The sequence below is a fragment of the Pteropus medius genome, unplaced genomic scaffold (assembly GCF_902729225.1).
Source record: "Pteropus medius unplaced genomic scaffold, Ma_sr-lr_union100, whole genome shotgun sequence".
NCBI lineage: Eukaryota > Metazoa > Chordata > Mammalia > Chiroptera > Pteropodidae > Pteropus > Pteropus medius.
The window spans coordinates 16,481,603-16,492,676 of NW_024340696.1; positions in this window are offsets into that span (position 1 = coordinate 16,481,603).

An 11,074-nucleotide genomic window follows, 5' to 3' on the forward strand; every position below is an offset into this window, starting at 1 on the left:
AGTTTAACACAGTTCAATACAGTCCTTGATTATTAATATGATTTTAATATCTGATAGTGCAAAAGGGTAATAATGTTGAAGAGCTAAGACAGGAGGAAAGTGTAAAATTATAAACACTATTAGTGACTCACTGCTGGTGGGTGATGATAAAAATATGCTTTATTACTTGGTTCTACCTTAAGAATTCAGAAGAAAAAAGTAATCAATCAATCAGAGAGCCAGAAAAAGGGGGAGTAGCTAAAGTCCCTTTTTTTCTATATAATTCAATAAAATTGATATCTGAAGATATTTCAATCATCCAGAGGAAACAGGTATTTATTCACTAAACATTTGATGGTGCCAACTATGTGTAGGGTCCTGGATTAGGCATCCAGGTTATAAAACTCCTTTTTCTCAAACACTCAGAGTTTAACTGGAAGTCAGGTGGAAAAAGAATAGATCACACTCCATCTGCTACATTAGAGATATGCACCGAGTACCCTAGGCTCACAGGAGTCAATAGGCGATATTTTGTACAAAGTTATTGATTTATGATAATTATTGTCAATAGCAATAGAATATTGAGCAACTATCCTACCCTAGGCCTTGTGCTAGAAACTTCACTTATAATGAAACATCTTCTCCTGTCTTGCAAGATAGGAATTATGATCATCCCTATGATTCAAAGAATTTAAGTCACTTGTCTAGGGTTCCTCTGCTAGAAAGTGGTAAATAGGGATTTAAATACACAATTATCTAACTCCAGAATACATGCTCTTTTAACACGTCCTGCTGCAACACTTTTCAATTTGAATCTATTGTTGGCGTTGAATTATACGGGTCATCTTCTATTCACAGTTCTTACCTGTTAGCCACTATTAAAGGAGACTAGAAGGCTCATTGAACCACCACATTGGTCCTCTCCCAATGAACAAAAGACACAAAAGCACACATGGAAGCTGGTGTGCCCTAAAACAGCCACCTGTGACTCATCTAGCTCCCTGAATGTGATCTCCTTTCAGAAATACAAAACCAAAAATATTTAAATCAACATATTGTAATCTAGTGACTCTTCACACATAACGAGAAAGCCATCCATTGACTCCAGGCAGTTCTCCCACCTGGACACCACTGGAGCCACGGTGGACTGAACCATGGTGGATAGGCCATCAGTGATGTAATTTTTCAAACCTTGGTCACCCAGTACATGACAGCATAAATGACAGGGCACACAGACATAAGAAAACTGACCCTATTCTTCTTCTGAGGAAAGACTATATCAAGAACATTCCCCTCTAGCTGTAATACAGAATGGGATTGAAGAAGGGGAATATGTCATGAGCACAGAACTCTGCATTCACCATTTCCAAGCCTTCTCCCTGCAGCCATATTCTCAACAACCTACAAGATACCCCATCAGAGTACATTCCCAGCATCTGAGAACTGAATAATGCGGTGGTTCTCAACCATAGGAGATACTGCCCAGCCCCTTCCTCCAAGTAGCGGTGTTGGTAATGGGATTTGGAAATGTGTGTGGGGTGTGAAAAGTGCTGGTATTATCACATAAGTGGAGAGTTGGTCTATCTTTTAGTGAAAGAGGACCGGAAATCCCAAGGTGGTACATGAAACTATCCTGCAAAATATCAAGATACCGACTCCTTTGTTGGGAAACCATGCCGTAGAACTGGTATTTGGTTCTGAGCTTGCGGTTGAAATTATTGCCAGATTACCTCCTTGCCCCTCAATCCCTCATACCATCACAGTCCTTTCACACAAAAGATGCTACTAAAAACCAGCATTGCCTCAGATGTTAATTAATATTAGTTAGATATTTTCTAAAAATTTAGACATAAATGATAAGTAAAGGGGGGAAATAGAGTAAATTGGGGAAAATAATAAAGAATTCTCAATCAAAATTACAGATATCACATTTCTTTATTTTAAATATAACTTTTTAAAACATAAGGGTCAATCATGGATTTCAAGTCAAGGTGGCAAGTAGGTAAACACTGTGCTCACCTCCTCTCATGATCACATCAACATTACAACTAAACTACAGAAAAACCATCAATGAGAATTGCCTAAAGTCTAGCTGAACAGAAGCCCTACAACTAAGGACATACAGAAGAAGCCACCTTGAGACTGGTAGAAGGGGTGGAGATGGGGAACAGGCCTAGCCCACACCCATGTGTAGCAGTTAAAAATTCGTAGGGATATCTTCGCTGCGGAGGTTGCCCTAGAGGAGTGAGGGGTCTCAGCCCCACACTAGGTTCTCCAGCCCAGGGTTCCAGAGCCAGGAAGAGAAATTCCCATAACTTCTGGCTCTGAAAACCAGTGGAAATTGGGGCTGAATGAGACAAAGGCCAGCTGGAGTCTCAGGCATTCCTCTTAAAGGGCCCATGCAGTAACTTACTGACCTACTCACCCGCTCTGAGCTCCACTGCTGGAGAAGCCACTAGAAAAGCACCAGTGACATACAGCAGGAACAGAATTATCTGGCTTCAGTGTAAGGGCTGTGAGGGCAGTGCTGGAAAATACATTGTTCTTTTGTTGAGTCCTGCTCCTCCTACCTGTAGACGCAGGTGGCCACCATATCAAAGTCTCCATCAACCTGGCTAACAGCATTTGCCTTGCCCTGATAATTCCCCGAGACCCTGCCCTACCCAACATGCAGGATCACCCAAGCCACTACCAACGGATTTTCCATGCAAATGGCCTGTCTTGGCTCATGCTGCAAACTCTTCTAAAATCTTTCAAAGCTTCGCAAAACACAAACAGGCAGCATCTAGCCTCAGCATGTCCCATACCTCTTGCTAAGAGCACTAGCAGCAGCCGGCTTCTGTTCATGGCTTCGCCTCTTGAGGCACCTCCAACCTCAGAGTGGGAGGCGGCCATCTGAAGATGGTGGCTCATGCCAAATAGCTCTGGGCAGGGCATAGGCTGTGAGTAGACTTGGCCTGCAGTGAGTCCTGCCCCAGCAAGTCCAGGGGTGGCACACCTGGACCCAGCCAGAGCACCACCCAGGCTGCATCCAAGGACAACACACCCAATAGGCAGACTAGACAGGCATCAGAGTCCTGCTAAAGTAAATCCTTCTCCACAAAGTCAGCCCTTGAACAACAGCTTCTCCACTATAGTCACTGGCCAGTTTTCATAACCGATCAGCCTGAGGGACAATCCCTCCCATTGATGTGCAAACAGCAACCAAGGCTCAACTATATAAGGAGAGCTGAAGCACCCAGCTCAGGTGACCAGGGAGACTGTGCCACTGGGCTCCACAGGACACTCTATGGCTACTCCATAAGTCCACTCTACTAAGACCAGGAGACATAGCAGCCCTACCTAATACATAGAAACAAACACAGGGAGGCAGCCAAATGGGGAGACAAAGAAACACATCCCAAATAAAACAGACGAAAACTCCATTTAAAAAAAAAAAAAAAAACTCAACAAAATGGAGACAAGCAGTTTATCAGATGCAGAGTTCAAAACACTCATTATCAGGATAATCAATGATCTCAGTGAGAACTTCAAAAAAGAGATAAGAAATGTTAAAATGGAGATAGAAACTATAAAAAGAACTAGTCGGAAATAAAGAATACACTAACTGAAATGAGGCATATATTAGAGGGAATCAACAGTAGAGTAGATGAAAAAGAGGATCAAATTAGCAATTTAGAAGATAAGGTAGCAGAAAACACACAATCTGAACAGTGACAAGAAAAAAGAATCCAAGAATATTAGGGTAGTTTAAAGGGTCACTGAACAACATCAAGGGTACCAACATTTGCATCATAAGGGTACTAGAAGGAAATGAGAGAGCAATAAATTGAAACCTATTTGAAGAAATAATGACAGAAAAATTTCCTAACCTGACAAAGGAAATGGACATATAAGCCAAGAAAGTTCAGAGTTCCAAATAGGATAAACCCAAAGAGGCCCACTCCAAGGCACATTATAATTAAAATGCCAAAGGTTAAAAGACAAAGAGATAATCTTAAAAGCAGCAAGAGAAAAGTAGTTAGTGACCTACAAGGGAGCTCCCATAAAACTGTCAGCTGATTCTTCAACAGAAACTTTGCAGGCCTTAAGGGACTGGCAGGAAATATTCAAAGTGATAAAAAGCAAGGACCTACAATCAAGATTAGTCTACCCGGTAAAGCTATCTTTTAGAATTGAAGGACAGGTAAAGAGTTTGCTAGACAAGGAAAAGGTAAAAGAGTTTATCAACACCAAACCAGTATTACAAGAAATGTTAGAGGGACTTCTTTAAGAAGGAGGAGAAGGAAAAAATATTTAAATATGAATAATAAAATGGCAATACCTACATATTTATCAAAACTTTTTAAATGGATTAAATGCTCCAATAAAAAGATAAGGTGACTGAATTCACAAGAAAACAAGACCCTTACATATGCTACCTGCAAGAGACTCACTTCAGATCAAAAGACACACATAGACTGAAAGTAAAGGGATGGAAAAAAATATTTTATGAAAATGGAAATAAACAAACAAAAATACAGGTTAACAACACTTATACCGGACAAAATAGACTTTAAAATAAAGGCTATAACAAGAGACAAAGAAGGACCCAGTTATCCCACTTCTGGGTATTCATCCAAACAAAGCCAAAACACTACTTTGAAGGGACATGTGAATCTATTTATTCATTGTACCATTATCTACAATAGTCAAGATATGGAGGCAACTTGGGTGTCCATCAATAGGTGAATAAGTAGGACATATATACAATGAAATATTTCTCAGCCATAAAAAGGGATATAATCTTGTCATCTATAACAACATGGATGGACCTAGAGTATATTATACTGAGTGGAGTAAGTCAGACAGAAATGATGATTGCAGCTCTTCTTAGAAACCACTGATTTGCCCCAGGACCATGCCAAATGGCCCCCAACCCAGGATATATTTTAATAACAAAGATGAAGAATAAACAGGTCCTAATGTGCCATATCTGTATGTGGTCTGGAAAAAGTTATGAAATTTGAAGCCCCGTGCACCTTAGCAAAAGATCAAGTCTCACTGCTTGTTGAGAAGAATGCCCTCATTTTGTCTCAAGGTTACCAAGAGCCTCCTTCCCCTCCAGATTCTTATTTCTGTGTTAGTGATCCAAGTCCCCAGTCATCTTGAGCTCTATCACTGCAACCTCAGTTTCCATTAGTTCTTTGCTATTGAGTAGCAATAAATTAGGCAAATATGAGAGAAGGAATTATGAAGATCATAATTAACAAGGGAGACAGTTGGAGGATTTAGAATGAAGGCTGATCCCAGTCTTGTTTCACTGGGAAAGAGCATCATCTCGATCTCATTTGCCAGTAATTAGCTCTGGCTTTATTGCATTGTAAATACTGCTTTAATTACCATGCTCCTGAGTTCAGAAGATGGAACTCAGTATCCTTATTGGATTTCATGTTCTGGCAATCTCTCCTCCTCACTCTGTGAGCCTTGCTGTGCATAATAGAAGTATGCAAATGCAACTGGCAGGCAGTGTGAGAGGATTACAAGGGGCAGAGATGAGCAATATGAGAGATGAGAGATTCGCAGTTCTGTAGAAGGTGTTTCCTGCCTCTCCCTAATTATCATTCTGATCCCTCTTCTCCTGGAGTCTCAAGAGGAATTAGCCAACATGGATAAGGCAACCCTGTTGGGATAACTTCTGAAAAGGCTCAGCTAAGCCAGTGGTGACAACAATCTTCAGGACCTCCAGGCTACCAAAAGGAAATAGTCATTAATTAGACATTAATTAGCATCAGCTAGGAAGTGCGCCAAGAGGAACAGTGGCTGGAGTTCAGGGGATGTGAACTTGATGTTCAGTTCATCACCTAATTCACCATGGGACTTGGATAAATCATTTCTCTTTTTGGATCTCAGCTTCTACCACTGAAAAATAAAGTTAGATTAAGTGGTTGCCTATAACTCCAGACCAAAATTTTACAGCTTTATTAATTTTATATTGAAAGACATTTTAAAGAGCATCTATTCTAATTCTGTGTGGCAGCCATCACTTCCCCTAAGCCCATGTCTCATTTCAGCTGCAACTGTAGTGGACAGCTCTGTGAAATCTATGCCTCCTCTGCACTGCCAATATCGTACCTCGAGCATGTGCCCTACCTTTCCACTTTCTGTTCCAGGGTCAGTTCACTGAGCATCATGCAAGTACAGCCCTTGAGTGTACAACAAATAGGGGACAGGAGAGTTTAAATTAAGTGCTGCAGTTTCCCATCTTTCAAGAGGATGATACTGGGCCATACCTGGTATGCTGCTCAGGGGTCCCAGAGGAATTGATCCCTGTTGCTTACAGCAGTGACCTCGGTGATATTCCCTTACATTGGCTTTTCTTCTTTCCTTGCTTCTTCACATAAGCTTCCTAAATTCGTTTCCTAAAACACTGCTTCCAAGGAACACAAAGATACTGTTTTAGTTTAAAGACAAAGAAATTAAGCTGAGAAGTGAACAATGTAACTAGGCCAAGGGCCGTATTCTTTACACTGCTCTATTTATAGATGGAGAGGCCACTGTGGTTGCAAAACATACCCAGAAAAGACCTACTGAGGTTCTTAGTATCTTGTCCAAGCAGATACAATCCAGCAATAGAGAAATATTAATAAACTTTGTTATGTATAAAGGGTAAGAAATATAGGTGATGGAAATTACCAGCAACAAAAATCAAATAAGAACACATGCTCTGATATCAAATGGACCTGGATTTGATTCCTGGTTCTGCCATCTAGTAGCTCTGTGACCTTGTTGCATAAGCTTTTATACCTGGTTACTTTGTTCTTCTGTAAAATATCAGGAATATGATACCTAAAATACAGTAACCTCCCAGTAAATTATTATTATAACCTTATTACTTATCATTGTTATACATAATAATTATGAGATTGCCATTCAAACTAAAAAGAACTCTATCAATGCTGCAAATGGTAACCTTACTCAAAACTCAATGTTTAGCTACACTCTGTCCTTTAAAAACACCACTCGGGAAAGTTCTTTTTTTTCTTCTTTTCTGATTATTGTGACACTAAGACACAGGAAAACACCAATGAAAAGAAGCACTGTAAATTCATCCCCTTTCTCCCTTTGTCTAGAACTTTGACAGGGACCCACTGATGATACTTGGCACTGATGTACTTCATTCTTTTGGGTTGTGGACTGACACTCCCAGGGTTGGTGAAGGCTGAGGCAGAGATCTACCCTTCCTGCCTCTCCATATTTCCAAGCCACTTGTGCCAACTGTTAGCTGGGACACATTCCCAGATTCTGCAGAATTAGCAGGCAAGCATTCAGTGATGAATACACAGGAATGCAAATCCATGTCAGAAAACCATCCAATCTCAAGGACCTTAAATGACATCAGATCCCAACTACAGAAACCTTGCCAAGTAGTTGCCCTTCTTCTCCTAAATCTTGCCACATTCCGAGGCAGCAGATTTCATATTTAGCCAGCTCTGACTTTTATAAAGCTTTTCTTTATACTCATCTAAAATATTTCTCCTGTAGTTTACATTCATCATTTGTCATAATTTTAATCTATTAAATCCTTTAGAACGAAAGTTAATCCTTTCTCCGTATGGCAATCCTTTTCTCCTTGAAAAAAATTTAAAAAGTTGTCTAGCCACTTTTTCTGGCTAGACAACTCCACATCCTTTCTCGGTTCTTCATTTACATACCACCACTCAGGGAGATCAGAGAAATAACGTAAAAGTAACTAAATTGCTAATAATATAATAATAATAATACACTTTAATTCCTAAACAAATAATTGAGATCTGGCAATGTGGTCAAATTGTCTATAACTACATGTCACTTAAAAGGCAGATGGTTATGCAGGAAGAACATGACTTTGGAGTCAGACCAACTTGAATTTGAACCTCTGCTCTGCTGCTTACTTACTGAGTGACTGACACATTTCTTGACTTCTAAGTCTTAGTTTCCTTATTTGTAAAATGAACTTAAAACACCTGTCCAAGAGGGTTACGGAGAGGATTAAATGAAAGAAATAATGTGAATGTGCTCAGTGTGCAGCCTGGCCAGATGGTGCAGTAGAAAGTACCCAAGCTTTGAAGCTAGAGGAGTTGGAATCCTGGCTGTGCTACTGCTTATCTATGAAATTTATCTAAGTAACTCAAGTGTCCTGAGCCCGATTGTCCTCAGTTGTCAAATGCCAAATAACACTGAATTTCAAAACTTGTAAAGATTAGAAATATTATTTGGAAAGTATATATTGCAGAGTCTATTTCTTGACTTTATTTTTATAAACTCAAAAAAAAAAGTTTCTTTTTCCTTTCACTTTCATGGAATCTTATTAGAAAATTCAAAGCATTGTTATCTACTAATTTTGGAATTTTATCAAGATAATAGTGAGAGAAATGGGTGTTATAAAAAGAAGATGCCTAGCATGAATTTATGAAATATCAGGAAAAATACAGATTTTACAAAAAATACAGAAGAATTTACAAAAAATAGAACAATGCAAAGATAAGATGCATTCTGATTTTTGCATACTAATGTTCAAAAAGAGACCAAGAGAGTCATTACTGTGATAAACCAGGATACCAGTGATTCTGTCATTTTTGAGTTTAAAATATCAGAGGAGAAATTCATAGGGATGAAGTAAGTATTTGGACCATTTGGAAGAATGTCAAACAGTTTGATGGTGCAAAGAAAAGAAAGAAAGAGCACATGAAGATTCTATCTGGGGGCAAACCTTTCAAGAGGTACGGTCCTGCTCAACAGATATAATGAAAAGCTTACAGTGGGCTCGGTGCTGATCCATCACTTCCCCAGGGAAAATATGCCCAAAACACACATCCTTCTGAGGACTCTCTGAGTGTATGAAAAGCAAATCAGAAGCAACACAGTACAGGATAAGAACACTATGACTTCCAAGCCTGATGTTAAAAGCAACTCTGAAAACACACAGTGGAAAAGGTATCAGATTTCACTTCTGACCTGTTCTTAACTCTGCTTTGTACCTTGAACGAATGACTTCTCCCTCTCTCTATGCCTCAGAATAAGATGTATGATGGAGTGGGGATGCGATGGATAATTCCTGAGCTACCTTTTGGCATCAACGAATACTGTGTTTTTTCTCTCCCAAGGTATTTCAGATTGATTAGCATCACGAAATCAGCAAATTATCAGGCAGCTCCTAGCACAGAGCTTGGAACAACAGAAGTCGAATAAGAAAATATGCCGGAAGTGTACTGCTTCCAAATTAATGTCAATCAGTGAATGCCTAGTTAATGTTCAAAGTGGTTAGTTAACATATGGTTAATTGAAACATAAGATCACCTTGAGGATATTAGTTTTCACTACATTGGAACCAGTACAGACTGAAACCCAGATCCAGAAACTCTTGCACTAAAATATAATTTTCCCAAGAACATAAGAGTCTCCATCACAGTCTTAAAAGTGGTAATGTGAGCTACTATCTTCTAAGCCAAGAGGGAAAACTCCATGTCCTCTTTCACACGCATTCCATCCCTACATCCTTCCTCTCTAGACTCACTGTGTGGCATTTCTTTATCATAGGCACAGGCTACACACTTTCAAGTCTGTGTCCTGTGCAGAAAGCAGAGATGAGTGTTGGAGAAAGAATGATGTCTGGGGGCCTTAAGGATGTGAATATAAGGCCACCCACACAGCACCTGCTCATTTGCTATCGAGATCTGAGGGAAAAGAAAAATGGGGCTCCCAGATGCAATATTCTTAGAGGTACTTCACTTCTGTAGATACAACCTAAATGTTCACAATCAATAATCTAATTATGTAATCATCACTTGCAATGCTAATTATAATGTAATCATTGTGATCACTCTAGTGGAACATGAGCACCCTCATTCAGTCACATACACTTATCATGCTGTCATTAGGGAGTTTATAAATTGCTTCTTCATGGGCTCCTTTCTCATCGAAATGAGAATGCTCCAATGCTTTGTCCTCCTGGCCATCTCTAGGGAAGCCAGTTGCCCCAATGAGTTGCTAAAGGAGGCAACTTATTAATCCCTTCCCCTAGCATGAAGGAAATGCAGTATTCGTCTTGGGCTACCCACACTCTATCTTATTCCTTATCCCCTTCATTAAATGCCTGTGCCATTCCATTCCAGCAACAGAAGGCTAGGGTGGGCCAGCCGGATGCCGTGGTGCTGAAATCACTCCCGATAAAAACGTGCCTGCAATGTTACAACAGCTTTCATACTGTTGTAATGAACCCATAAAATCAAGGAACATATGTAGAGGCAGCTGCTGGTGGCAGGAAAGGAATGTAAAAAATATGGGGCTGTTGAAAAACTTTGATAGATTTTACTTCCAGCCAAGTATATATATTTTTTATGGTCTACTATATGAACCTACAAAAAAATCATGCCTTTCTTTAGTATATTTATTCATTTATTGTTTATAACAAATTTCTGAGACAAACTAGGAGAACAGATGATTAGTTTTCAAATCATGGTCTCTGCTTTAGCCTTAAGAAACTCAGAGAAAAAGGAAAAGGCTTTTAATAACTGGTCCTTGGAAGGCACTGGAGAAGCCCTAGGTATTAGGAAGTGATTAATGTCACTCTGCATAAACCATTTCCCTACATCACACCCTCTGGAAGCATCAGGACCCTCAGAGGATGGCTGGTCATCTTCCTTGATCTGGGATGGGTTTTGCTGCAACTAAATGATGTCAGGCAGAGCTACTATAATAAGTGGAGGGGAAAAAGTCAAATTACCTATGCTTAAGGGTATTAGTACATAAACAATATAAGGATACACAAGGAAATCAACAGGATGTCAGAAGAAAATATTAAAACTACTGTTATATTCATTGGTATGTAAAATAACAGAGAAGAAGGTATGCTTTCCTAATATTTAATATATGCTCAATAGGAGTGTTCCTATTACTAGCAGGTGAGGACTTGATCCAAAATTTATATACCAGATATTCATATATGGGCATAAGTGCTCCAAAATTTCTTGCTATAAATGTGTGATTTAAAAAAGTTTAAAGTTTGCCAAATTAATATTACAAAAGCCTTTACCTAACTCTATAGAAAAAAAAAGAAGCACAAATTATTAAGAAA